The sequence below is a fragment of the Ahaetulla prasina genome, chromosome 3 (genome assembly GCF_028640845.1).
Source record: "Ahaetulla prasina isolate Xishuangbanna chromosome 3, ASM2864084v1, whole genome shotgun sequence".
Taxonomy (NCBI): Eukaryota; Metazoa; Chordata; class Lepidosauria; order Squamata; family Colubridae; genus Ahaetulla; species Ahaetulla prasina.
The window spans coordinates 193,819,801-193,846,161 of NC_080541.1; the positions used below are offsets into that span (position 1 = coordinate 193,819,801).

The window sequence follows — 26,361 nt, forward strand, 5'->3', positions numbered from 1 at the left end:
TAAAATTAACTTTATTGAGATTGGCTACAACAGAATCTTGTTATCTTGTGTTGTCCCTTTTTCCATATGTCTTGTGAATACAGTCAGTGTACCTGCTATTCAGCAATATCAGAACCACTGAAGGAGATTATCTAGGAGGGAGAAGGACATGAAGGGTTTCAAGGGAAGGTGTGTAGAGGCATCAATATACTAAGAATTAAAGAGTTAGAAGGGACTTTGGAGCTCATCTGCTTGTGAGAATAAGTTTAAGTAAAACATATTTTACATCTTCTCATTCAGAAATATCAAGCCAGATGATTGGAAAAAATATTAAAAGGCCTAGGAATTGTATGAGATTGTATGTCTTCCCATTCTTATACTGATCTAGCACTGTGGGAACAGTTGTTGTAGCATCCAATTCTCCAGTATAACATGAAAAGCTTCACAAGATATACCTTGCAACTTTTCTCCGCTTCATTGTTAATCTTCCAGAGAATATTGGCATGGGAAGAAACCTTAGTAGAAGGATCTCTTACATGAACTGAGTTTATGGAAAATAATCATGGTAACTCCCATATCATCATGATAATGGAAGAAGGATCTAGGATCACAGAATTTAAGAACAATATATCTTTTCATAGATACTTTATTTTTCAAGTTGTTGAGAAGGTGTTCCATACATCTTTCATAAACATGCTAGTTACCTGTCTCATTTTTGCTCATTTGGACAGTAATTTAGTACATAATGAAACTCTATGAATCTCTATAGTTAAACTGGAAACTTGCTCGACAGCCCCACCATATTCCTCAGCTATGGCTCTTATTTTAATTACAAGGTGCTCCAGCTGAAGAATGAGGTGTGCCTCTGTCATGGTTGTGTAAGCAATGCTGTACTTTTAATGAAGTTTTAATAGAAACAAACAACATTGCATAAAGGAGAGTTAGAATATATTATAGAAATGTAGTCACAAAGACTGTCATCTTTGTAAATCCAAGTCTTGTTGCTATACAATTTGTTCTCTGGTTTTCACTGGTAATATTAATGCAATATTATGGTCTTTTTCACATTACATAAAACTATAAGGTCTCAAACTCAGAAAAAATGCATCAAACAAGTCTTAGTGACAAACAGACATTTTTTAACAACTGTAGGAAAATATAGTTGCACCATCATTCACGTTTTAAAAAACAAATTCAGGGGAAATCTTTTCTGTATAGCTTGCAATTCTCATTTTTTTAACGAATTATGATAATTTCCTTCAGGAACAACAGCATAGCTATTGTAGAAGGTAGTAATATATTGTTAATTTAAGATTGCAATCCAATTACACTTATGTACCTCACACGGAATTCTGAAAAAATACTCACCAGATCACAGAAAATCATAGTTACCTTTCTTCATAAAGAAATTGAAATCATTTAAAGGATCTTCCTTCCTTCCTTCCTTCCTTCCTTCCTTCCTTCCTTCCTTCCTTCCTTCCTTCCTTCCTTCCTTCCTTCCTTTCCTTTCCTTTCCTTTCTTTCCTTTCTTTTCTTTATTCTTTATTCTTTTCCTTTAAATCACTATTGATTCTTGGCAACTGCCTAGACTAGTTTCTTGGCAAGCTTTCAGAAGTGGATTGCCATTGCCTGTTTCCTAGGGTTGAGAAAAGGTAATTGACTCAGGGTCATCCAGCTGGCTTCATGCCTAAAGCGGGATTACAATATCTTGGTTTTTAGCTTTATGCCTTAACCCCTACCACTTACTTTTTGTAATTAAGATGAATAAAGAGAACCTCCGGATGGCCCTATTAAGAAATAAATGAAAAGCCTGTCAGTAAATTGTTAAGATCTAAGATTAATATATTGAACTCCTGTAATTTAAACATCATTAATCTCTGCCATTGACTCAATAAAAGGTATACCTTTGGGTGTGTATTTCAACCAAGCAATAATAGACCTGAGGGGTTCTGCATATTAGGTAGATTATGATGCTCTACTGTTAGCTTCCTTGATATACTAGTAGGTAATTTAAGCATCTTAGTGTGTATATAAGAGTAAATACTTAAAATAGTTGAATCTGTCCAAACTCATTAGTGAGTCAAGAGTCTAGGTCAAACATTGGTCTGAGCACGTGTTAAGAGAAACCGTAGAAAATTCATAACCATTGTTTTATTGCAAGCTTCATTGAAGAAGTCCAATATTGGGTACATATGAGCTTAGTCTTCTGAAAAACTCTGAGTTGGACTCTTAGTCTGTACTCTCTACTCCTCTACTTTCAATTCCACCCAGAGCACTTACCAGAGGAAGTAAGGCCGTCCTAGCCACAGAGGCCTAAAGACTCCATGAGGATCTATGATATCAATAATATGAACAAAAGGCTATGGGGACAAGTCTCTAAATGAATAGACTGCAAAATATGAAGCTGAGATAGAATTTTATTTTTTTAAAATCAAGGTCTCCATTATGACAATATTTAATACATAGTTACGTTTTACTCAGAATGATAAATACAAAATTGGTAATAACAAACAAGAAATGGGACTTGACCTTCCCTCTGCCTCCCTTTCTATCCCGACATGGTCTTAGATCGCTCTGAATGAAGTAATTTAGTTAGATAGCTTACTGGCTTGCAAGTCTTAGGAAATGGAACGGATCCTTTCTAAATTTGCCAAGTATTTTTTCTTTTCTTGGCAAAGTTTCTTCTCTTTTTTTGCTAGTTGTGTGGTAAGCAAAAATGAAGATGAAGCAGATGACGTTTAATCAACTATTTCAATATTATGTTGAGAAAACTGATTACATCTCTTCTGGCTGTGAAGGAGGGATTTTATAATCCAACATACTACTTTGATTAAAGGTTATTGTTCAGATAACTGAACCTCAGAAAGATGGAATTAACTGTTTGTAAATAAACACCTTGATTTCCAGTTCCTCCAATCACTCTGGATAGCCAATATCAAGGAAGTCTGCAACTTAGAGGTCCTGCCCAGATACAGAAGGTGCACCCACGGCAGCCATTGTGGATCAGGAAACACTTGGACGTTGACTTGTGTCCTTATCATCTCTCTAACATGCTCTGCTGGAGCTTCTTTAGAGGACCACTTGGAAACTATACTTGACATAGATTTAAATGCTGGGTATGGGTGGGGAAGAATTGGGACCACAGAATAACAGCAGTCCCTCAAGTACTGCTTGATTAGATTTTCTCTGTAATGGCATAACAGGCTGAAAACCAATCCCTCGTGAAGAATGGTTCCGTCTTTGCTGAGCTTTATACCGTGAATAGAATAGAATAGAATAGAATAGAATAGAATAGAATAGAATTTTATTGGCCAAGTGTGATTGGACACACAAAGAATTTGTCTTGGTGCATACGCTCTCAGTGTTATTCTAAAGCCAATACAATTATTTTTAAAAAGTGAAGTTGTCATTTTGCTGAATGTTTGGGAATTAAGAGACTGGGCACCTGCTTTGAGGATCAAAAGGATTCCCACTGTTTTAAAAATAAGTTCGCTGTTAATTAGTTTAAATGCTACCAATTTATAATATTTTTTATTTGATTGGTGTTGCTGTACACTACACAGGGGCTCAGAACAGGGCAATATTGAAGTTAATAGGACGAATGTAACTTCAAATGGTTCACCAAATGAACTATTTGTAAATCAAGGACTACCTGTAAAAATGAATGAGGCTTCAGTCATGTGATTTTGACAGCAACCTTGACTTTCTAAAATCTTTTTGCAGATGCCCCTGCCAGTGTTGACAATGAAACACCTAGGAAAATGTTATTTCATTAATATTTCATTAATACTTTAATACTGAGTTTAATTATTTAAAAGGTATCAAGATATCTCGCACAATATTTGAGAATGACATGTATCATGTGACCCAAGGGCTTGCTATTTAAAGTTTTTTTAAACAAAGAAATAATGGAATCAGCTAGGTTTCTGCATCTGTTTACAGTTTTTGAATATAGCAAGCATTTTTTTTATTCCGTTCATTTGGGTTGCACACAGTTTTGACCTCTGTGGAAACCTAGTAAACATGGACAATGGAAATTATTTTATCTTTTACCAATCAAGTTCACCATCTGTGTAACAGCCTTCTGTAATAAAAGAGCTCTTCTCTCACTTGCATTCACAGCTTACCATTTACAATATCCCATGGGCTCTTTGATGATAAAAATATGCCCTAGTCTTTTCCTGAACTGCTGAGCCAACCTTTTTATAACTGTGTATGCATAAAGAATGCAAGATAGCTGTGGTTTGCTTGCAAGTGACATTTAGTTATGTGACTGAAGAAAGAAAGAACTGTAGCAGAAGCCAGTTGGCTATATATATTGGCTATATATAGTGCATTCTCCAGATAGACAAGCCATTCTATAGTTACACTAGCTTAAATAACCTTGTTACACTGCATTATAAACATGTATTTGCTCTCTTTCTGTCCCATTATGATACTTTTCAACAACAAAAAATATTAATGCAATTGTACAGGCAGTCCTCAACCTACGTCCACAATTGAGCCCAAAATGTATGTTGTTAAGTGAGAAATTTGTTAAGTGAGTTTGCTCCATTTACCAACTTTTCTTGCCACATTTGTTAAGCAAATCACTGCAGTTCTTAAATTAATAACACGGTTGTTAAGTGAATCTGGTTTCCCCATTGACTTTGCTTGTCAGAAGGTCGCTAAAGAGGATCACATGACTCCAGGACACTGCAATCATCATAAATGTGAGTCAGTTGTTAAGCATCCAAAATGTAAATCAAGTGACCATGGGGATGTGGCAACAGTCATAAGTGTGAAAAATGGTAATAAATCACTTTTTTCAGTGCCGTTGTAATTTTGAATGGTCACTAAATGAACTGTTTTAAGTCAAGGACTACCTTACAAATTGGGTATGGGCTTTGTACCTATGGCCAGGAGGAGATGGTAGAGATGGGGAATATCTTTTTAACTTTTGCATGTTTATGTTCATCTGAATTTTATGTCTACCTTTGCTCATTTATTTTTCTGTGGGCAACTCCTATATAAATAATAATAATAATAATAATAATAATAATAATAATAATAATAATAATAATAATAATAATATTTTAATTTGTATACCGCCCTTCTCCCGAAGGACTCAGGGCGGTGCACAGCAGAATAAAATACAAAAAATACACATACAATACTAAGAACAACCCTTAAAAAACTTATTCAATTGGCCACATTTAAATAAAATATCTCCCTATAAAATTTACAGAAATTTAAAACCCATAAAATCAATTTAAAATTTTAAAAATTCAAGCCAGTCCAGCAAGACGGAATAAATAAGTTTTAAGTTCACGGCGAAAGGTCCTAAGATCAGGTAATTGTCGAAGTCCAGGGGGAAGTTCGTTCCACAGGGTAGGAGCCCCCACAGAGAAGGCCCTCCCCCTGGGGGCCGCCAGTCGACATTGTTTGGCTGACGGCACCCTAAGGAGTCCCTCTCTGTGAGAACGCACCGGTCGCTGGGAGATAGACGATGGCAATAGACGGTCCCGTAGATATCCCGGTCCTAAGCCATGGAGCGCTTTAAAGGTAGTAACCAACACCTTGAAGCGCACCTGGAAGACAACAGGCAGCCAGTGCAGTCTGCGCAGGATAGGTGTTACATGGGAGCTCTGAACTGCTCCCTCAATAACCCGCGCAGCCGCATTCTGGACTAACTGGAGTCTCCGGGTGCTCTTCAAGGGGAGCCCCATGTAGAGAGCATTGCAATAGTCCAAGCGAGAGGTAACGAGAGCATGAGTGACCATGCATAGGGCATCCCGGTCCAGGAAGGGACGCAACTGGCGGATCAGGCGAACCTGATAAAAAGCTCTCCTGGAGACAGTCGTCAAATGGTCTTCAAAAGACAACCGCCCATCCAGGAGCACGCCCAAGTTGCGCACCCTTTTCATCGGGGTCAATGACTCGCCCTCAACAGACAGCCGCAACTGCAGCTGACTGTACCGGGGTGCCGGCATCCACAGCCACTCCGTCTTGGAGGGATTAAGCTTGAGCCTGTTCCTCCCCATCCAGACCCGTACGGCTTCCAAACACCGGGACAGTACTTCGATAGCTTCGTTGGGGTGGCCTGGGGTGGAAAAGTACAGCTGCGTGTCATCAGCGTACAGTTGGTATCTCACCCCAAAACCACTGATGATCTCACCCAGCGGCTTCATATAGATGTTGAACAGGAGAGGCGAGAGAATCGATCCCTGCGGCACCCCACACATGAGGCACCTCGGAGTCGATCTCTGCCCCCCTGTCAACACCGTCTGCATCCGGTCAGAGAGGTAGGAGGAGAACCACCGATAAACGGTGCCTCCCACTCCCAAACCCTCCAACCGGCGCAGCAGGATACCATGGTCGATGGTATCGAAAGCCGCTGAGAGGTCTAATAGGACCAGGGCAGAGGAATAACCCTTATCCCTGGCCCTCCAGAGATCATCCACCAACGCGACCAAAGCCGTCTCCGTACTGTATCCGGGCCGAAAGCCGGACTGGAACGGGTCTAGATAGACAGTTTCATCCAGGTACTGGGGTAGCTGACATGCCACCGCACTCTCTACAACCTTCGCCGTAAAGCGAAGATTGGAGACTGGACGATAATTTCCTAAAACAGCTGGGTCCAGGGAAGGCTTCTTGAGGAGAGGTCTCACCACCGCCTCTTTCAAGGCAGCGGGAAAGACCCCCTCCCGCAAAGAAGCATTTGTAATCCCCCGGAGCCAGCCTCGTGTCACCTCCTGCGTGGCCAGCACCAACCAGGAGGGGCACGGGTCCAGTAAACATGTGGTGGCATTCAGCCTTCCCAGCAACCTGTCCATGTCCTCGGGAGTCACAGGGTCAAAATCTATCCCAAACGGTCTCAACAAGACGGGTCTCGAAACTCTCGCCTGGATCTACCCAATTTTGATCCAATCTGTCCCGAAGCTGAACGATTTTATCGTATAGATAACTGTTAAACTCCTCTGCACGCCCTTGTAACGGGTCCTCCCACCCCTCCTGTTGAAGCGGGTCACCCGAAACAGGGCGGCCGGGCGGTTATCTGCCGACGCAATGAGGGAGGAACGAAGAACGATCCTCAATGCCACTAGGTAGGTCCTACTATAGGACCTAACTAGTGTCCGGTCAGCCTCAGAACGGCTGGATCTCCAGGCACTCTCTAGGCGTCTTCTCTGGCGTTTCATCTCCCTCAGCTCCTCGGAAAACCAAGGAGCTGGTTGAGACCGACGCCGGGTCAGAGGCCGCAAAGGCACGACATGGTCCAAAGCTCCAGCCGCGGCCTGTTCCCAGGCCGCGACTAGCTCTTCAGTCGTGCTGCGGGCCAGATTCTCGGGAAACAGCCCAAGCTCCGTCAGGAACCTCTCTGGGTCCATCAGGCGCCTGGGACGGAACCAACGTATTGGTTCCGTCTCCCTGCGGTGGTGGTTAATGGTCTGAAAGTCCAGACGAAGGAGAAAATGATCAAAGGTTCGACAACTAAATCATTTAAAATCAGATCATTCAGCCACTGGCCAGAGATAAAAATCAAGTCTAGGGTGCCTCCCCCGATGTGGGTAGGGCCATCAACTAATTGAGTCAGGTCCATGGCCGTCATGGAAGCCATGAACTCCCGAGCAGTCGAGGATGCCGCGCCAGTTGAATATTGATAGTCAATTTTTACATGCATGTTTCTGTGAACAGTTCCCCCTAATATACATGTTTGTATGCATGTGTTTCCCTTCAATGTGTCTTTTTTATAACTTTCCCTTGGCCTTCTGAGGGTATTGCCCCATTTTGGAATCAATGTAATTGCATCAGGTCATGTATTCCTGAGAGCAGAGATCTTTCTTTTCTAGTTCTAATGTGTTTCTTTGAAACAGCAACAAAGATGTGATTTCTTTGAAATGCTATAATTTGGAAGCGGAGGCTGATCAGTTTTCGATTTGATGGGCATTCTTGCTCAAACTGCCTTCTGGACTATCTGTTCCTAAAGCTTGTTGTTTAGGCCTGTCTCCTTTGTTTGGTTGCAAAACTGCTCATATCATCCCATTTATCTGTCAGCAAAACAAAGGAACGGTGGCTGGACAGCTGGGAAGTTTCCATTTTCTTCCCTCACTGAACTTTGCCTCCATGCCTTCCTTCCTACAAGCATGGAGGTGGGAGTGGGAGGCATCCAGTCACATGTCTCAGTTTTCCATAGCATGAGGAAGGACATTTTTATTATTTGGGCTTTGGAGCAAATCAGAAGATGTGGCACCAATTAAATTCCATGCTTTGTGGCCTCTACTTGGGCACTGGTAGGCACACCAATTGAGTCATGGGGTTCTCTGAGTATTCTCCATGTTTTGAGATCTTCAGAAATGAAGCCAAGAACAAATTGGCTTCATTCAAATTGCTTTATAAAGGATCAGTGGAGTGGAAAATAGTATGTTGTGGAAATAATTTAAGCAGTGAATCGCATCATAAACTTCTCACATGCAATTGTTTATTTATAGTTATGTAGTACACACACAGAGAGATAGATAGATAAATTGGGTAAATTCATCTACAATAGACAAAATGAATTTTACTTCCATCCTTAAGTGCAAAGAGTGAAAGATGTTACTTCTCAATCTATCCCTGCACTCCATCTTTCAAGCAGCCAAATAAACAGGCAGTGAACAAAAATCAATGTCAGGAGAGTCCAAAAACTGGCAGTGGAATTGCTGAAGCATGAACTTCAACAACCAGTGCCAGGCCTGTTTCTTTTTTATAACATAAAATTGCTTTACACTTAACGGTAAGCCCCTACCCAATGGCTCCGAGGCTCCAATTGCCTATTATTCCAGGACGTTATCAGCGCCCGAACGGAATTATAGCCAATTGGACAAGGAGGCATTGGCGGCTGTGGCTGGAATCAAGAGATTCCATGAATACGTCTATGGTCGTTTTTTCCTTTTGGTCACAGACCACAAGCCCCTTTTGGGCTTGTTGGCCGGCGACCGCCAGACTCCACCCATTCTTTCGCCCCGCATGTCCCGATGGACCGAGTTCTTGGCGGCATACAATTACCGGCTGGTATACCGTCCGGGCCGAGCAATAGGCCACGCAGACGCCCTAAGCCGCTGCCCGCTTCCCACAGCGGCGGTCGACCCAGCGCCCGTTTCCACGGTACTACTCATTGATGAGTGGCAGGGGCCGATATCGGCCTCTGACATAGCTAGAGACACTTCTGCAGACCCTATTCTTTCCCAGGTCCGAGACTGGGTGCTCAGGGGGTGGCCGGCCTCAGCCGTTTCCCCGGAGTTCCTACCATTCCAGCGCAGACAGCATGAGTTGTCTGCGCTGAAGGGATGCCTATTGTGGGGAAACCGGGTAGTGGCACCCGCGGCGCTTAGGGCGCCAATTTTAAACAGCCTTCACAATGCCCATCCAGGCATCGTGCGGATGAAGGCCCTGGCCCGCAGCTATGTGTGGTGGCCCAAATTGGACAGCGACATAGAGCTGTGGATAGGGAAATGCCAGCTCTGCCAGTCCTCTAGACCAGCTCCGCGCCATCCTGTCGAGAATCAGGAAGGCGGGGCTTAAGCTAAAACGTCAAAAATGCTTATTGGGGGTGCCTAGGTGGAATTCCTGGGATTCCTTGTGGACTCCCAGGGCATACACCCCACACCATCGAAAATAGAGGCTATCAGGGACGCCCCAACCCCGGCCAATAGGGCCGAACTGCAGGCTTTCCTGGGGCTACTCAATTTTTATGCCATTTTCCTGCCCCATAAGGCATCCGTAGCGGAGCCATTACATAGGCTCCTGGATGCCAAAGCCCCATGGCGTTGGGGCCGCGGAAGCAGCCTTCCGAGCTGTCAAATCCTTGCTCACATCTTCGGCTGTGTTGGTCCAGTACGACCCACTGCAGCCTCTCTCTCTGTCCTGTGATGCGTCTCCCTATGGGATCGGCGCCGTTCTGAGCCACGTCCTACCCAATGGCTCCGAGGCTCCAATTGCCTATTATTCCAGGACGTTATCAGCGCCCGAACGGAATTATAGCCAATTGGACAAGGAGGCATTGGCGGCTGTGGCTGGAATCAAGAGATTCCATGAATACGTCTATGGTCGTTTTTTCCTTTTGGTCACAGACCACAAGCCCCTTTTGGGCTTGTTGGCCGGCGACCGCCAGACTCCACCCATTCTTTCGCCCCGCATGTCCCGATGGACCGAGTTCTTGGCGGCATACAATTACCGGCTGGTATACCGTCCGGGCCGAGCAATAGGCCACGCAGACGCCCTAAGCCGCTGCCCGCTTCCCACAGCGGCGGTCGACCCAGCGCCCGTTTCCACGGTACTACTCATTGATGAGTGGCAGGGGCCGATATCGGCCTCTGACATAGCTAGAGACACTTCTGCAGACCCTATTCTTTCCCAGGTCCGAGACTGGGTGCTCAGGGGGTGGCCGGCCTCATAGTAGTTTAACCGGACCCTGTTCTTACAGGGTCCGATTGAAGACGGACGAATGGCGGCGACATGTGAATCAAATCCGCAGACGGCTGCTGATTGGCTTAAGCTCGAGCCGGCTAAAAGAGCGGGAAAACCGAGGCGCGTCTTTTTAGAACCGCCTCCTGACAGCCTCCTATTTTAAGAGCTGTCAGAGTTCTCTCAGCCAGTTCTCCGCGCGGCTGTTGAAGTAAGTGTTGTTACAGTTCAGCACCTGTTGTGCTGGTTAATAAAGTCTGTTGTTCTGTTGCTGTTGCCTCATCCTTGCCCACTCCTCGCTTTACATATTTAATAATCTCACCCAGCGGCTTCATATAGATGTTGAACAGGAGAGGCGAGAGAATCGATCCCTGCGGCACCCCACACATGAGGCACCTCGGAGTCGATCTCTGCCCCCGTCAACACCGTCTGCATCCGGTCAGAGAGGTAGGAGGAGAACCACCGATAAACGGTGTCTCCCACTCCCAAACCCTCCAACTGGCGCAGCAGGATACCATGGTCGATGCTATCGAAAGCCGCTGAGAGGCCTAATAGGACCAGGGCAGAGGAATAACCCTTATCCCTGGCCCTCCAGAGATCATCCACCAACGCGACCAAAGCCGTCTCCGTACTGTATCCGGGCTGAAAGCCGGACTGGAACGGGTCTAGATAGACGGTTTCATCCAGGTACTGGGGTAGCTGACATGCCACCGCACTCTCTACAACCTTCGCCGTAAAGCGAAGGTTGGAGACTGGACGATAATTTCCTAAAACAGCTGGGTCCAGGGAAGGCTTCTTGAGGAGAGGTCTCACCACCGCCTCTTTCAAGGCAGCGGGAAAGACCCCCTCCCGCAAAGAAGCATTTGTAATCCCCTGGAGCCAGCCTCGTGTCACCTCCTGCGTGGCCAGCACCAACCAGGAGGGGCACGGGTCCAGTAAACATGTGGTGGCATTCAGCCTTCCCAGTAACCTGTCCATGTCCTCGGGAGTCACAGGGTCAAAACTATCCCAAACGGTCTCAACAAGACGGGTCTCGAAACTCTCGCCTGGATCTACCCAATTTTGATCCAATCCGTCCTGAAGCTGAAAGATTTTATCGTATAGATAACCGTTAAACTCCTCGGCACGCCCTTGTAATGGGTCCTCCCGCCCCTCCTGTTGAAGGAGAGAGCGGGTCACCCAAAACAGGGCGGCCGGGCGGTTATCTGCCGATGCAATGAGGGAGGAAACGTAGGAACGCTTCGCATCTCTAGGCGTCTTCTCTGGCGTTTCATCTCCCTCAGCTCCTCGGAAAACCAAGGAGCTGGTTGAGACCGATGCCGGGTCAGAGGCCGCAAAGGCACGACACGGTCCAAAGCCCCAGCTGCGGCCTGTTCCCAGGCCGCGACTAGCTCTTCAGTCGTGCTGCGGGCCAGATTCTCGGGAAACAGCCCAAGCTCCGTCAGGAACCTCTCTGGTTCCATCAGGCACCTGTGACGGAACCAACATATTGGTTCCGTCTCCCTGCGGTGGTGGTTAATGGTCTGAAAGTCCAGACGAAGGAGAAAATGATCTGACCATGACAAAGGTTCGACAACTAAATCATTTAAAATCAGATCATTCAGCCACTGGCCAGAGATAAAAATCAAGTCTAGGGTGCCTCCCCCGATGTGGGTAGGGCCATCAACTAATTGAGTCAGGTCCATGGCCGTCATGGAAGCCATGAACTCCCGAGCAGTCGAGGATGCCACGCCAGTTGAATATTGATAGTCAATTTTTACATGCATGTTTCTGTGAACAGTTCCCCCTAATATACATGTTTGTATGCATGTGTTTCCCTTCAATGTGTCTTTTTTATAACTTTCCCTTGGCCTTCTGAGGGTATTGCCCCATTTTGGAACCAATGTAATTGCATCAGGTCATGTATTCCTGAGAGCAGAGATCTATCTTTTCTAGTTCTAATGTGTTTCTTTGAAACAGCAACAAAGATGTGATTTCTTTGAAATGCTATAATTTGGAAGCGGAGGCTGATCAGTTTTCGATTTGATGGGCATTCTTGCTCAAACTGCATCCTGGACTATCTGTTCCTAAAGCTTGTTGTTTAGGCCTGTCTCCTTTGTTTGGTTGCAAAACTGCTCATATCATCCCATTTATCTGTCAGCAAAACAAAGGAACGGTGGCTGGACAGCTGGGAAGTTTCCATTTTCTTCCCTCACTGAACTTTGCCTCCATGCCTTCCTTCCTACAAGCATGGAGGTGGGAGTGGGAGGCATCCAGTCACATGTCTCAGTTTTCCATAGCATGAGGAAGGACATTTTTATTATTTGGGCTTTGGAGCAAATCAGAAGATGTGGCACCAATTAAATTCCATGCTTTGTGGCCTGTACTTGGGCACTGGTAGGCACACCAATTGAGTCATGAGGTTCTCTGAGTATTCTCCATGTTTTGAGATCTTCAGAAATGAAGCCAAGAACAAATTGGCTTCATTCAAATTGCTTTATAAAGGATCAGTGGAGTGGAAAATAGTATGTTGTGGAAATAATTTAAGCAGTGAATTGCATCATAAACTTCTCACATGCAATTGTTTATTTATAGTTATGTAGTACACACAGAGATAGATAGATAGATAAATTGGGTAAATTCATCTACAATAGACAAAATGAATTTTACTTCCATCCTTAAGTGCAAAGAGTGAAAGATGTTACTTCTCAATCTATCCCTGCCCTCCATCTTTCAAGCAGCCAAATAAACAGGCAGTGAACAAAAATCAATGTCAGGAGAGTCCAAAAACTGGCAGTGGAATTGCTGAAGCATGCACTTCAACAACCAGTGCCAGGCCTGTTTCTTTTTTATAACATAAAATTGCTTTACACTTAACGGTAAAATTAGCAGTGAGGGAAGTCAGGGATCTCTACAGGGTATGATCAAAACAGTCAGAACTGTAGCCACGTCTTTGATCGTCTGTATTCTAAGTGGAAAAACAAAAACTAAACAAAAGAAAACTGCTGAAAATTTAGATGTTTCCCTCTATTATGTCATCATGTTAACTGAGGTTACCAAAAATGGTTGACAATGAATTCAATGCCTCTCTTCAGAAATACTATCCTGTCCTGTACTTGGACTCCACAGTGTCTTTTGCCCTGAAGAGAAAATGAGAAAGTTATAAAACAAGTTTTTTATGCAGCACACTTACTCCTTCTCAAGGACTGTTTTTTCAGAAAAAGAAGTCAAATGTTAAACAAATTGATTAATATTATCTACTCAACCAAAACATTATAAGGAGACTAGAAATAAGTAATGTAGATGGTTCGTGCACATTTTAAGCATTTTAAGTATTTTATTTTTTCAGAAAAATATCGTTCCTCTTTTGCACCTTTCATAACCCTAATCACTTTATGACAACTTAGTTGTTGGGCAAACACTTGAAAACACCACTTTGGGAAAAGCCCCCAGATTCATGTGGTCCTTCTAGGTTAACACTTTTTTTTAACATATCTCCAGGAGAATTTTATTTCTCCAGTCTGCCCTCAATTGTCAGATGGTACTTAATACAATTGGATCTTTCTGATAAGAAGATATATTTATAATATATATATACACTGTTTTTTTTAGAAATATTTTTTTTTATATCATACATTCCATTTCTATGTTGAGCAATCTGTTCTCTAGGTGTCCATTGTGCTAACATACAAACATAATCATCATCAGTATAATCATTCATATATATATATATATATATATATATATATTTATATTTATATTTATATTTATATTTATATTTGTTTTCTGAGGTTTTCGTGGGTGTTTGTATGTAGATCTTTGGTTATTCGGGTTTTCTCCCGCGTAAAATTGGAAGTGTCTTGGCAACGTTTCGACGAAGTCTCATTCGTCATCTTCAGGCTTCAGCTTCGTGCTTCTGGGAGCAATGTGTGACTGCAGCTGTTTCTTCCTTTTTAACTGCTAGTGGGGGTTTGAACTGATTGGGTGGGAGCTTGGCTGTGCTCTGATTGGATGGGGGTTTTTTGGTGCTCTGATTGGATGGGGGTGTGTCCTCTTTGGGTGGGGGCTTGGTTGTGCTCAGATTTGAGCTGGTGAGCTGCACAGCTGTTGTCCGGCTTCGTGTTCGCGGTCGTGCCACATCTTCACAGTGGGTGTCAGTCTGCTGCATGTATGGATTGGAGGGGTTTGAAATGGCTAATGTTGCAGCTGCGGTCTGGCTTCTGGTCCTTAATCGTGCTTCATGATCAGTGTGGGTTTGGGTCTGCTTTCTGGGTGGATGTGTGGTGGTGACATCCTGTGTGGACCTCGTGAGTGTGGGTCTGTTGTCATTCCTCGTGTTAGGGACACGTTTGTCAATAAGGGCAGGTTTCCAAATGGCTGGTAGGCGGGAGGTATCATCTCTTTTGTTCATGCTGTGTGGGCGTTTTTCTATCCCACACAGCATGAACGAGATAGAAGAAGCCATCGGGATAGAAGATATTGGACACTTCCCAGAAGCACGAAGCTGAAGCCTGAAGATGACGAATGAGACTTCGTCGAAACGTCGCCAAGACACTTCCAATTTTACACGGGAGAAAACCCGAACAACCAAAGACATATATATATATATATATATATATATATATATATATATATATATACACATACATATATATGCGACGAATTCATCTTCAGGCTTCAGCTGTGCTTCTGGGAGCAAGTGTATTGGACACTTCCCAGAAGCACGAAGCTGAAGCCTGAAGATGACGAATGAGACTTCGTCGAAACGTCGCCAAGACACTTCCAATTTTGCGCTGGAGAAAACCCGAATAACCAAAGACCTACATACAAACACCCGTGAAAACCTCAGAAAACAAATAAATATAAATAAATACATAAAACATAAATACAAATATGTGATAAACAAATATGCGAAAATATCAGTCATCTTTACAACATATACTATCTTCCATCAAATATATCCACTGTTAAGCAGCAACGCAAATAGTAAGTTAAAGAATTGGGGGGGAGGTCTAGAGGAAAACATTCTGGAGACCCCATCAACTCTACAGTAGCAGCTATGAACACAATGAGCAAACATATTAAGCAACAATAGGGCAATGCCATGGTAGGTAATAGCACTTTTTTTAAAACACTAAGTGGAAAGACTACCTTAGGCAACTTAGAAATAAGGAGAAATTTCCTGACATTCAGAAAAATTAATCTGTGGAACAATCTGCCTCTAGAAGTTGTGAGTGCTCGAACACTGGAGGTTTTTAAGAAGAGATTAGGCAACTATTTATCTGAAATGACATAGGGCAGGGGTCTCTAACTCCACAGGCCGTGGCCCAGTACTGGGCCTTGGCCTGTTTGGAACCAGGCCGCGGAAACAGCAGGTGAGCATGTGCATGTGCGCAGCCCCACTTGCACACACGCAGCTCCATTTGCGCGAGCAGCAGGCATGTGTGCCGGCCGCTTGTGCAAATGGAGCTGCATGGTTTCCCACCACTTGCGCATAACCATTCCCTCTTCTTCCCCCCCCCACCCACACTGGTCCACAAAGCTGGAAAGGTTGGGGAATGCTAGTATAGGGTTTCCTGCATGAGCAGGGGGTTGGACTAGAAGGCCTGCAAGGTCCCTTCCAACTCTATTATTCTGTTAAATTAAGCTGATGGTTTCATGAGCAACTTCAGGAAGGTTTCTTGGCAACAATAAGAAAGGGTTTTGCTACTGCCTCCCCGGGATTATTTTCCCAACTTTCCAATTTAGCAGAGAGTCTGGGATGTCTCCTACCCAATATTGACCAACTCCAAATTTGCTTATGCTTCCCTCACTGTACCCTCAAATCACTCAAGAGGAGCTCTAAATTGCCATCTGCTGGGATTACTTTTCTCAAAGGGTTGTGATGGTGATGGAAATGCCAAAACAGCTGGCTGCAACTGCCTTATCATTTTGCCATAGTAATTCTGGGGATTGAGGAACTATTACTGGAGTGATAGCAAGGTCTTGGGGCACTGAAGCTATAGTTAATGGTAGATGCTATTTCTTGGGCACTTTTACATTCAACACTGACCCATAAATAACAAACTAAACTAAATGCCTGTTTGACTTGTCTGGTATAAGAAAAATAATTTTAATTACAGGGTAGAGTTGCATGGCAACCTATTCTCCTGTTCTGCAAAAAATGATATGCATTGAAAAGATGGTATATATTCCATATTCTCCATTTCTCTCAACTGAAGAGTATTGTGTATTATTATAGTCTCAAAACAAATGAGAGTCACATGAAAATTTGCACTAACTTAATACATTATTTAATTAATCATGCAAAGTTTCATCAGATGTGGAATAGCCGTACAATTAAAAATGAGAAATGCTTGCACAATTATTTCGTTACACATAGAGATGGTAAAGTAGGCACAACGTATTTCTATAGCTGATATTTTGCACATGATGTGACCACACATGATTCTGAACATCAGTTTGAAGTGTTTATGGTTTATGGTTAGTGTTTATGGTTTATGGCTTCTTCCCCACTAGAGAGAAAATTACTCTTATATAATTTATATATTTTAGGCAGCCAGTTTGGAGTAGCAGTTAAAAGCACTAAGTTAGGAAAAAGGAGATTGTGAATCCAAGTTATGCCTGGGTAACTTTGGGCCAGTCTCTCAGCCCTAGGAAGAAGGTGGCAATGGCAAACTGCAAAAAGTCTTGCTGAAAAAACTACATAAATTTGTTCAGACAGTATCCAGGAGTCAAGGCTGAAGGTGCACACACAGAGATATATTTTTATTCTATATATGATTATACATTTTAATATTATATTTTCTTTGCTTTTGTGGCTTATCAGAGACCATATGTTGATGATAAACATATGTAGTAGTAGTAGTAGTACTTCTAGTAGTAGTAGTAATATAGGGAAAGAATTACAATTGTTAGTGTCCTTCAGCTGGCACCTACATGACTTTCCATCCATGTCTTTACCCTAATGGACAAACTAAAGTTGTATAGAAATTATTTTCTTGCAAAGAATGGGATGTCTGAGGAAATTCTAATAGGGAATTTTTTATTTGAGACTCCAGAAGCTTAAAAAACGACAGACACATTTTTATTGAGCAAAACAAGCCAACATGAGTTGCCATGAGTTGTCATGGCAAGCAAACATGTTTTTTCCAAAGATTGGACAACCAACGGCTACCCCCATCTTCTGCTCCTTTGTTGTTCAGTTTGCCCTAGCATTAGCTTTGGACAACTCCTGATCTTCAGCAGGCATTAGAATTAGTCAAAGAACAGAAGAAATGAGTATTTTGTGAATACTTTTTTGTTTGACTTGGTCTTGCATGACCTATTTAATACAGAGATTTCTGAGTCAGCTACAAGAATCCATGTCTCTGGACTGTGTATTCTATGTTTAATATTTCATAACAATAGCAGTTTGTGAAATCAGATGTTTTAATTCACTAGAATTTTCTGGCTACAGTTGGAAAGTCATTTGAAAGGGATGTTTAACAAGATTGCCTCTTCACAGCAAAAGGATGAAGGCCTAGATCAGGAACACACAACTTTTTTAGACTAATATCGCCATTTGAAATTCCGACAGAAAAGTATGGGCAACCTAATAGGATAGTTTTCATCAGTGTGCCAAACTGACAATGAGAGCTAATCCCACATAGGGAAATGTAAATTAATGAGATTGCTACCTAACTACCTGCTAAAACATCTGGAAATACTTCCATTGTATTATGTAGTTGTAGGATTACGCGGTTATGGTGAGATTGGATCAGGGGTGGATTCTACCAGTTTGGACCAGTTTGGGCAAACTGGTAGCTCTGACGATCAGCTGGGAACGAACCGGTTTGCTCTAATGATCAGGTGGGCCTGCCTGCCCCTGCACTTTACTGATCTATATCTTCTCAACCGATTTGCACAGTAGAGCAGATTGCCACGCCTCAGTTGTGTTACTCCTCAACAGTAATGCGGAAGGTAAGTTTTTCTAAAACTGCGCACTCATATACAAAGCGCACGATCACCAAACCGGTTGTTAAACCAGCAGGATCCCATCATTGGATTGGATCATGCAATATTCAAGGTCTGTGTGTCACTTTTGAAAAACTTCACATCTTCTATGGATTATTAATTATCTGAAATGATCAGTGATTAATGCTAATAAAAGTGAGGCATCTAAACAGGAGAAAAGTCTAGCCAATATTGGATAAGGTAGAAAGAACTATGCAGAATGAGACCTGGTTAGTACTTAAGATGTCAATGTCCAACACATATAGAAATAGGTGAAGCTTCAGTTGTACCTTTTCAGCTGCCAACTAGCTTTTTTTTAACCATACCCCATGGACAATTCTGGAGACCACCATGAAATCCTTAGACTAGAAAGTAAAACAAACTTGTTTTCACTGAATTATTTTGCATTCCATTTTTGTTACTCCATAGAGCCTCTGGAACAAGGCAGTTTATAAATCAGATAATGAATCCCAGAAGAAGAAATGTGCTATTGCCAAGAAAATGACACTAAGATTTTAAGCTTTGCTTAAGGGGGTCTTAAAAATGAAGTAACATGGTCCCTTTGCCTGCACTGAAGCCTTCTTTTGTTATTTTACAAAAGTTTCAATCTACTAAATAGATTTTCAACATAAAGGTTCAATAGAGACTTCTTTATTACGACCTGAAAAAGTCACTAATGTGATAGTCCTTCAGGAAGGAAGAGATACTTCCAGCTGAAACTCTGAGCCCATATGGAGGCATTTTTATTTATTTATTTATTATTTTATTTATTTGTCAAGTATATATTAGATAACAGATATAAGTATAAACAAGATTATGAATACATGAAATGGATACGAATAAAAGGGGACATTAGGCCAGGGATGGTAGGCACATTGGTGCACTTATGCACGCCCCTTAAAGACCTCTTAGGAATGGGGTGAGGTCAACAGTAGACAGTCTAAGGTTAAAGTTTTGGGGATTTGGGGAAGAAGTCAGGTAGGGCATTCCAGGCACTGACAACTTTGTTGCTGAAGTCGTATTTTCTGCAGTCGAGTTTGGATCGGTTTACCTTAAGTTTTTATCTATTGTGTGCTCGTGTATTGTCATTGAAGCTGAAGTAGCATTGATAGGTAGGACATTGTAGCAGATAATTTTATGTACTACACTTAGGTCGGACCAAAGGCGGCATAGTTCTAAGTTGTCTAAGCCCAAAATTTCAAGCCTGGTGGCATAAGGTATTCTGTTGCGAGCAGAGGAGTGGAGGACTGTTCTCGTGAAATATCTCTGGACTCTCTCAATTGTATTAATGTCTGATATGCAATGTGGGTTCCAGACAGATGAACTGTATTCGAGAATTGGTCTAGCAAATGTTTTGTATGCTCTAGTTAGCAGTACAATATTACCAGAGAAGAAGCTACGCAAGATTAGGTTTACAACTCTTAATGCCTTTTTGGCAATGTTGTTACAGTGGGCTCTGGCACTTAGATCATTAGAGATTAGTACTCCAAGCAGGTCCTTGACAGAGTGAGGGTCATCTACACGGTCATGTCCATCCAGCTTGTATTTTATGTTCTGATTTTTTTTTTGCCAATGTGTAAGACAGAGCATTTGTTGGTTGAGATATGAAGTTGCCACTTGAATTTTTGATTTGAATGTTGCCACATTCTTGGAGGCCGGGGAGAAGGAGATGAGGCTGTTGCTTTATGATATTTGAATTATTGTCCAGTATATTTACAGAATTTACAGGAAAGCAGTACTTCAAAAATTAAAATTAGGTAACTTGATGGATAGTGCCAAGGCAGTGGCACTTTTGTTTTTTTTTAATTCCAAAAACTGGGGAAGGTTCCTTCCAACTGTATTATTCTATGTTCTCTGTTCTAATTATATCACAGGCTTATGTTACTCTCTTGCTTTGCTATACCCCCTCTTTTATTTGATTTTGATACAAGCTTGTATCAAAATTTCTTGTACATAGATAAGCCTTAAGGTCAACAGGACAATACAAAGGATAGGAAATAATAGAAACATTGGCACCCTCATAGGCTTCTGTGGTCAGGAAATTGAACTAATTGTAGCAATTAAGGATAGAACTGGACATATTCCGTCACAATATTTATTAAATTACAGGCACTTAACCAAAGGCTTGCAAATATAAAACAGGAAGAAATTGAAGTAATGCATCCCTCAAATTAGGTAAAAGTAGTTGAGCTCCATGGAAGACATTTAATATCTTCAGTGATGGGACAAAAGCTAGTAACAGAGAGGAGGTATTGTAATAACAATAGAAAAGCTGGGAGGGAAATTTAAAGGAAGTGGAAGAAGGAGAAAGGAAATACAGAGTTAAACTAAGATGGCCATGAGTAAAATAAGGAGAAATGAGAGGCTTTCTCCTACCTTATAGCAGCAACAACAAAAATGACTTAATGTACCAGAGTAAAAATCAAATATAAAATTTCCAAAACATTACCCATCCCTTCTTTATGACTTTATTATAACAATGGGAAACACCAAATGGGAAACACCTTTCCTGCAAATACTTCTACGGATGGGACAGGTGAACTTGGTGAAATATGTTTGAATTAAGTAAGTATTGGGAAAAATGAGAGAAACGAAAATACTGTAACACATTTACATTTTACTTGATATTTTATGTATTTGTTTCATATGATACAGTAGTTACTTTGAGCTTTGAGTAATTCTAAGCCTTTGGAGCTAGTTTGTCTAAAAATTTTAATAAGCTAATCAAAAGTGGTATTCAGCCAGTTCAGACCGGTTTGGGTGAACCGGTAGTGGAAATCGCAGGTCGGCCTGCCCACTGCCCGGCTCTATGCTGTCTTATTTAGGCATTTTTTGAGGCTGGGTGCATGCGCGAAAGGTGCGTGAGCGCTCACATTTTTGCTGCTGGGTGAACCGATAGGTGAATTATGTGAATACCACCTCTGAAACAAATGCCAGCTTTGGTAGTTCAGGCTTTTGGATACAAGGATGACAGAAATATTCAAAGAGAACAAAATTACATTGCATATACTTTAATTATTGATGGGAGTTAGGAGCTATACAATTTAATAAATTATTATATTATACACAACAATGTGAAATCATGGCTCCCAACCCCTTAGTTGGTATTGGTCTTCATATGCATTATGTTCTTCCCCAAAACTTAGGATGTTGTAATGTATTGGTGGAATATATGTGCAGATCCAAACAGTGTGGCCTTTTCTAACTGACATATAGAAAATATGCTCATCGACAAAATTCCAAGTGCCACCCAAGATCACCCAATGTGTTGCTAACCACTGGAACCACCATGCTGGTTTATGCCATCATCTTTCAACTTCTTGATAGTTTGTGATGGTCTTCATTTCTTCATCTTCTATTCTGCTGCCTCCCGGTGTTGCCACATCAATTATCCACATTTTCTTTTCCACCACAGTTAAATCTGGTGTATTATTATGTGCCGTAACTTTATCAGTTGTATTCAAAAATCCCACAATATTTTAATCTTGTATTCATTTGCTGTCATGATAACATGTGCTAAAGCTGAATCCACGTGTCACTTCTGTGCTTGAAAAATGATACCTTCTAATTTTTACAACTGTTACTTTATGCTAATTTTCTTGGGAGTAAGCTTTCTTAATGAAACCAGGCTACTTTGGACTAGACTTCAATAAGATTGCACTGCAAGTAGGGATATGCAAACAGTGAAGGCAGGAGAGGCAGATGACTTGGGACCTGCAGGAACAGGAAGTCCCATGTTCCCTCTTGTCTCAACTTTCAACAAATGTGCATGCATAAAGTCCCAATAAGCGGAGCAGTAGGAAGGGAGGGAACATCCATTGCTGTTGCCTATCATCTTCTCTATTGCCACTGATGTCAGCTCTTGCCTTAGCTAACAGCAGTAATCAGAGCAGCACCCAAGATGGCAGCCTCCTTATCTTTCTCTGATCAGTTGGATTGCATGGAGGTGGGCTGAGGGGTCCAGATATTGCAGGAGAAGCTCCCCAAAGTCCTGTGGCTTTCCTGGCTCTTGATGTTCTTCTTCTGAGGCTGTGGCGGCAGCTGACGCAGTAGCAGAAGGCGGAAAAAAGTGACCAAAGGACCTTTTCTCCCACCCATCCTCATTTGCTGCAGCCCAGAGCATGCTCAACAGCCAAATAATCTTAACGCATTCTGGGGCTGCATTTGAGAGGTTTGCCTAGGGGCCCAGGGAGCCCACTTATGGCCAATTGCAAAACTAACATCGTTCAGTAAATGAGATAATAATAGGTTACATCCTTTAAAACAGAAAAACAGAATAACAGAATTGGAAGGGACCTTGGAGGTCTTCTAGTCCAACCCCCCGTTCAAACAGGAAACCCTATATCATTTCAGACAAATCATTGTCCAATCTCTTCTTAAACTTGCAGGATCCATAATTTCTGGAGGCAAGTTGTTCCACTGATTAATTGTTCTAACTGTCAGGAAATTTCTCCTTAGTTCTAGGTTGCTTCTCTCCTTGATCAGTTTCCACCCATTGCTTCTTGTTCTACCCTCAGGTGCTTTGGAGAACAGCCCGACTCCCTCTTCTTTGTGGCAACCCCTGAGATATTGGAACACTGCTATCATGTCTCCCCTAGTCCTTCTTTTTATTAAACTAGACATACCGAGTTCCTGCAACCATTCTTCATATGTTTTAGCCTCCAGTCCCCTAATCATCTTTGTTGCTCTTCTCTGCACTCTTTCTAGAGTCTCCACAACTTTTTTACATTGTTGCGACCAAAACTGGATGCAGTTTGACTGCATCCTTTGACTGAACTCTGAAGATTGTTTACTGTTATGAAGACAGGAAAAAGGAGATAATGCTCTTCAGGGAATAGCCTTACAGAAATTTTCACCTTGAAATGTCATGTAGCTTTCCAATTAATTCCAAAATGTAACGAACACTTGTACGCTAAATGCAAAATACTGATTCCAAAATAAAATGACACATGTTGTGAATTTAATGCCAAGGACATAGACGAAAAAAGGATCATGTTCAGACACTTACGGCCATTATCAAATTCACTGAGCTGATGATTTTGTTCCCATTCCTCTCCTGTTTCTATTTTGAGATGTAGAGCCTTTCATATCAAAGCAGACCAGACTTTCCCTAGCTACTAAAGAACACACCCTTCTTCCTCCTGCCTTATTTTTACAAGCGGGTGTGTAGTTTTACTCAGGATGCTGAGAATAAATAGAAGCTTTAGCCATGTTACCCTCACCAAACTCTTTGGCTATTTCCTATAAAATCTGCCAACCTCTACCTTCTGACTGTATGAGAACTCACTTTGAAGCTAGGAAGTTCACTTAATGCCCTCATGGGACAGCAGCCGTAATTTTATGTTGGTCATTTTTGAAATCACATTAAAGAAAGCACTGTGGAAATGTAGAATTTCTGGTAGCTATACAATAAACTCTCTGAAATACCTTTCACCGTAACTTTTTCTTTCTTTTCCCCCTGGTCTTTAAATAACTCAGATAGTCACTAAATTTACCCACCTGGTCCTCCTTTCTCCAGGGTGATTAATTTTCCAAAGCAGGACCATGGACATACCAACTGGCATTTTGGATCAGTGAGACAAACAGCTGAGTTAAATGAAAGACAGCAAGCAAGCACTGGCTGAAAGGAAATCAAATCCCTCTATGTGTGCAATCCAGCTGGGAATGCATTCATGAGACAGCAGGTGAAGTTCATGCGTGTGGAGTCAGCCAAAAACAATTCTTTGAGTTTAGAAACCAAAACTGTAGTTTCACTTCTGCACTATTGAAAGTGAACCCCAAAGCTTCTCAAAAACGTACTGTAAATACCACAGTATTTACTGTAACCCAAAGAGAAATGTGCTTAATATCTCAGAAGTAACTCATTAATTAATCAAATTTTCAATCTAGTTTTAAATTTTAATGACATTTTATTTTTGCTTTTTTTTATACTGTTGTTTAACCAAGAACAGACCTCAGTCTAAATGTAGGCAACTCCAAAAGAAAAAATGCCACGTTTTGTTGCCATAGTTTTCTGGACCACTGATGGAGAATATGGTGGCTTCAATCTGAGACACAGAATCAGAGGTGGAAGACTTTAAATGCAATTCATTGGGGATTTGGGGGATTTTCAATTATGTCAATCAATAATCAATCATCCCTTTATTAGCAAAGATATACATGCCTGACAGCTCTAGAATTATTCTAGGATTAATTTTCTAATTCAGATTCCATTAATGCTAGGATCATACCCTTCCCTCACCCTTACTTCCCAGAGGGTCCATACAATAGGAATTCCCAATCCAAAGGCTGCAAAGTTCATCAAAAAAATTGTAAACAACTTGCATCACTTAAATATTAACTACATGAGAAATAATCCTAATATTTGATATTTGATTCACTTAATTCTATTTTTATTTTAATGAAGATGAAACAAGTTGAGCTTCCCAAGGCCAGTTCAAAATTTAGCATTTTAAGTTTTCAGATTTACCCATCACTAGTTTCCACTAAGGGGGAGCAAAAATACACCTGGTGTAGCACAGATGAAAACTCCCTAAATTTAATCCCATTTCTTAATTAAAATGATCTTGCTGTTAGATGGAAAATATTTCTGTTTGAGACCCTGAAGAGCCAACCAGTCAATTAACACTGAGCTACATGAGCAAGTGAGCTGAGTTGATATGAAAGAGGTTTCTACCAATTTAAGGTCATCTTAACCCACAGTTAAATCTAATTTAGCTAGCCTTATGCAGTGTTTACAGGTGAACTATTTATAGACCGTGCTTTAGAAATTCACTTTGACCTTCACAGACACTAGCTGGAACAAAGAATTGCTTGGGAAGAACTTTTATACAGATAAAAACAGAAAGAGACTTTTTGTTATCAAGATCAGATTATGACTTTGGGGAAATTCCTAAAATTCATAATGAAATTTCTATAGAAAAGGGATCTTGAAAAGTCTTTGGACTTTGTGAGAAAAGAGGGTTACAATGGTTTTGCTGCAGCCGCAGCTGGCTGTGGGGCGAGTTATTGGCCCCAACGGAGAGGGTGCGCAACTTGGGTGTCCTCTTGGATGGGCGGCTGTCATTTGACGATCATTTGCGGCCGTCTCCAAGAGGGCCTTCCACCGCACGCTTGGTGCGCCAGTTGCGCCTTCCTTGACCGGGATGCCTTATGCACGGTCACCATGCCCTCGTAACTTCCGCCTGGATTATTGCAATGCTCTCTACATGGGGCTGCCTTGAAGTGCACCCGGAGGCTGCAGTTAGTCCAGAATGCACCTGCGCGGGTAATAGTGGGGGCAACTCATTGCTCCCATGTAACACCACTCCTGCGCAGTCTGCACTGGCTTCCTGTGGTCTTCCGGGTGCGCTTTAAGATTTTGGTCACCACCTTTAAAGCGCTCCATGGCTTAGGACCCGGGTACTTACGGGACCGCCTGCTGTTACCGTTTGCCTCCCACCGACCCGTACGCTCTCACAGAGAGGGCCTTCTCAGGGTGCCGTCCGCCAAACAATGTCAGCTGGCGGCCCCCAGGGGCAGGGCCTTCTCTGTGGGAACTCCCACGCTCTGGAATGAGCTTGCCTCTGGTTTACATCAAGTGCCTGATCTTCGGACCTTTCGCCGTGAGCTGAAAACGCACTTATTTATTCAAGCGGGACTGGCCTAAAATTTTATTGGGTTAAAATTTTAGTGGGTTATTTATATTTTAATATTTTAATTCGTTTTAAATCTGGCCACTTTATAATATGTTTGTTTTAATCTCTTTTAATATTGATACTGTGATTTTTTACTTGGCTGTGCACCGCCCTGAGTCCTTCGGGAGAAGGGCGGTATAAAAATTGAATAAAATAAAATAAAATAAATAAATATGTTTTAGCCTCCAGTCCCCTAATCATCTTTGTTGCTCTTCTCTGCACTCTTTCTAGAGTCTCCACAACTTTTTTACATTGTTGCGACCAAAACTGGATGCAGTTTGACTGCATCCTTTGACTGAACTCTGAAGAT

At 42.1% G+C, this 26,361-nt stretch overlaps 1 long non-coding RNA gene across 1 annotated transcript in view; it reads right to left on the minus strand.

The window, feature by feature from the left end:
- Positions 1-13,136: 13,136 nt before the first annotated feature.
- Positions 13,137-26,361, minus strand: part of LOC131195323 (uncharacterized) — a 39,289-nt gene continuing 26,064 nt past the window's right edge. Inside the window, exon 3 of the long non-coding RNA XR_009154412.1 lies at positions 13,137-13,520. This is a non-coding gene — a long non-coding RNA (uncharacterized LOC131195323). The remainder of the gene's footprint in view (positions 13,521-26,361) is intronic.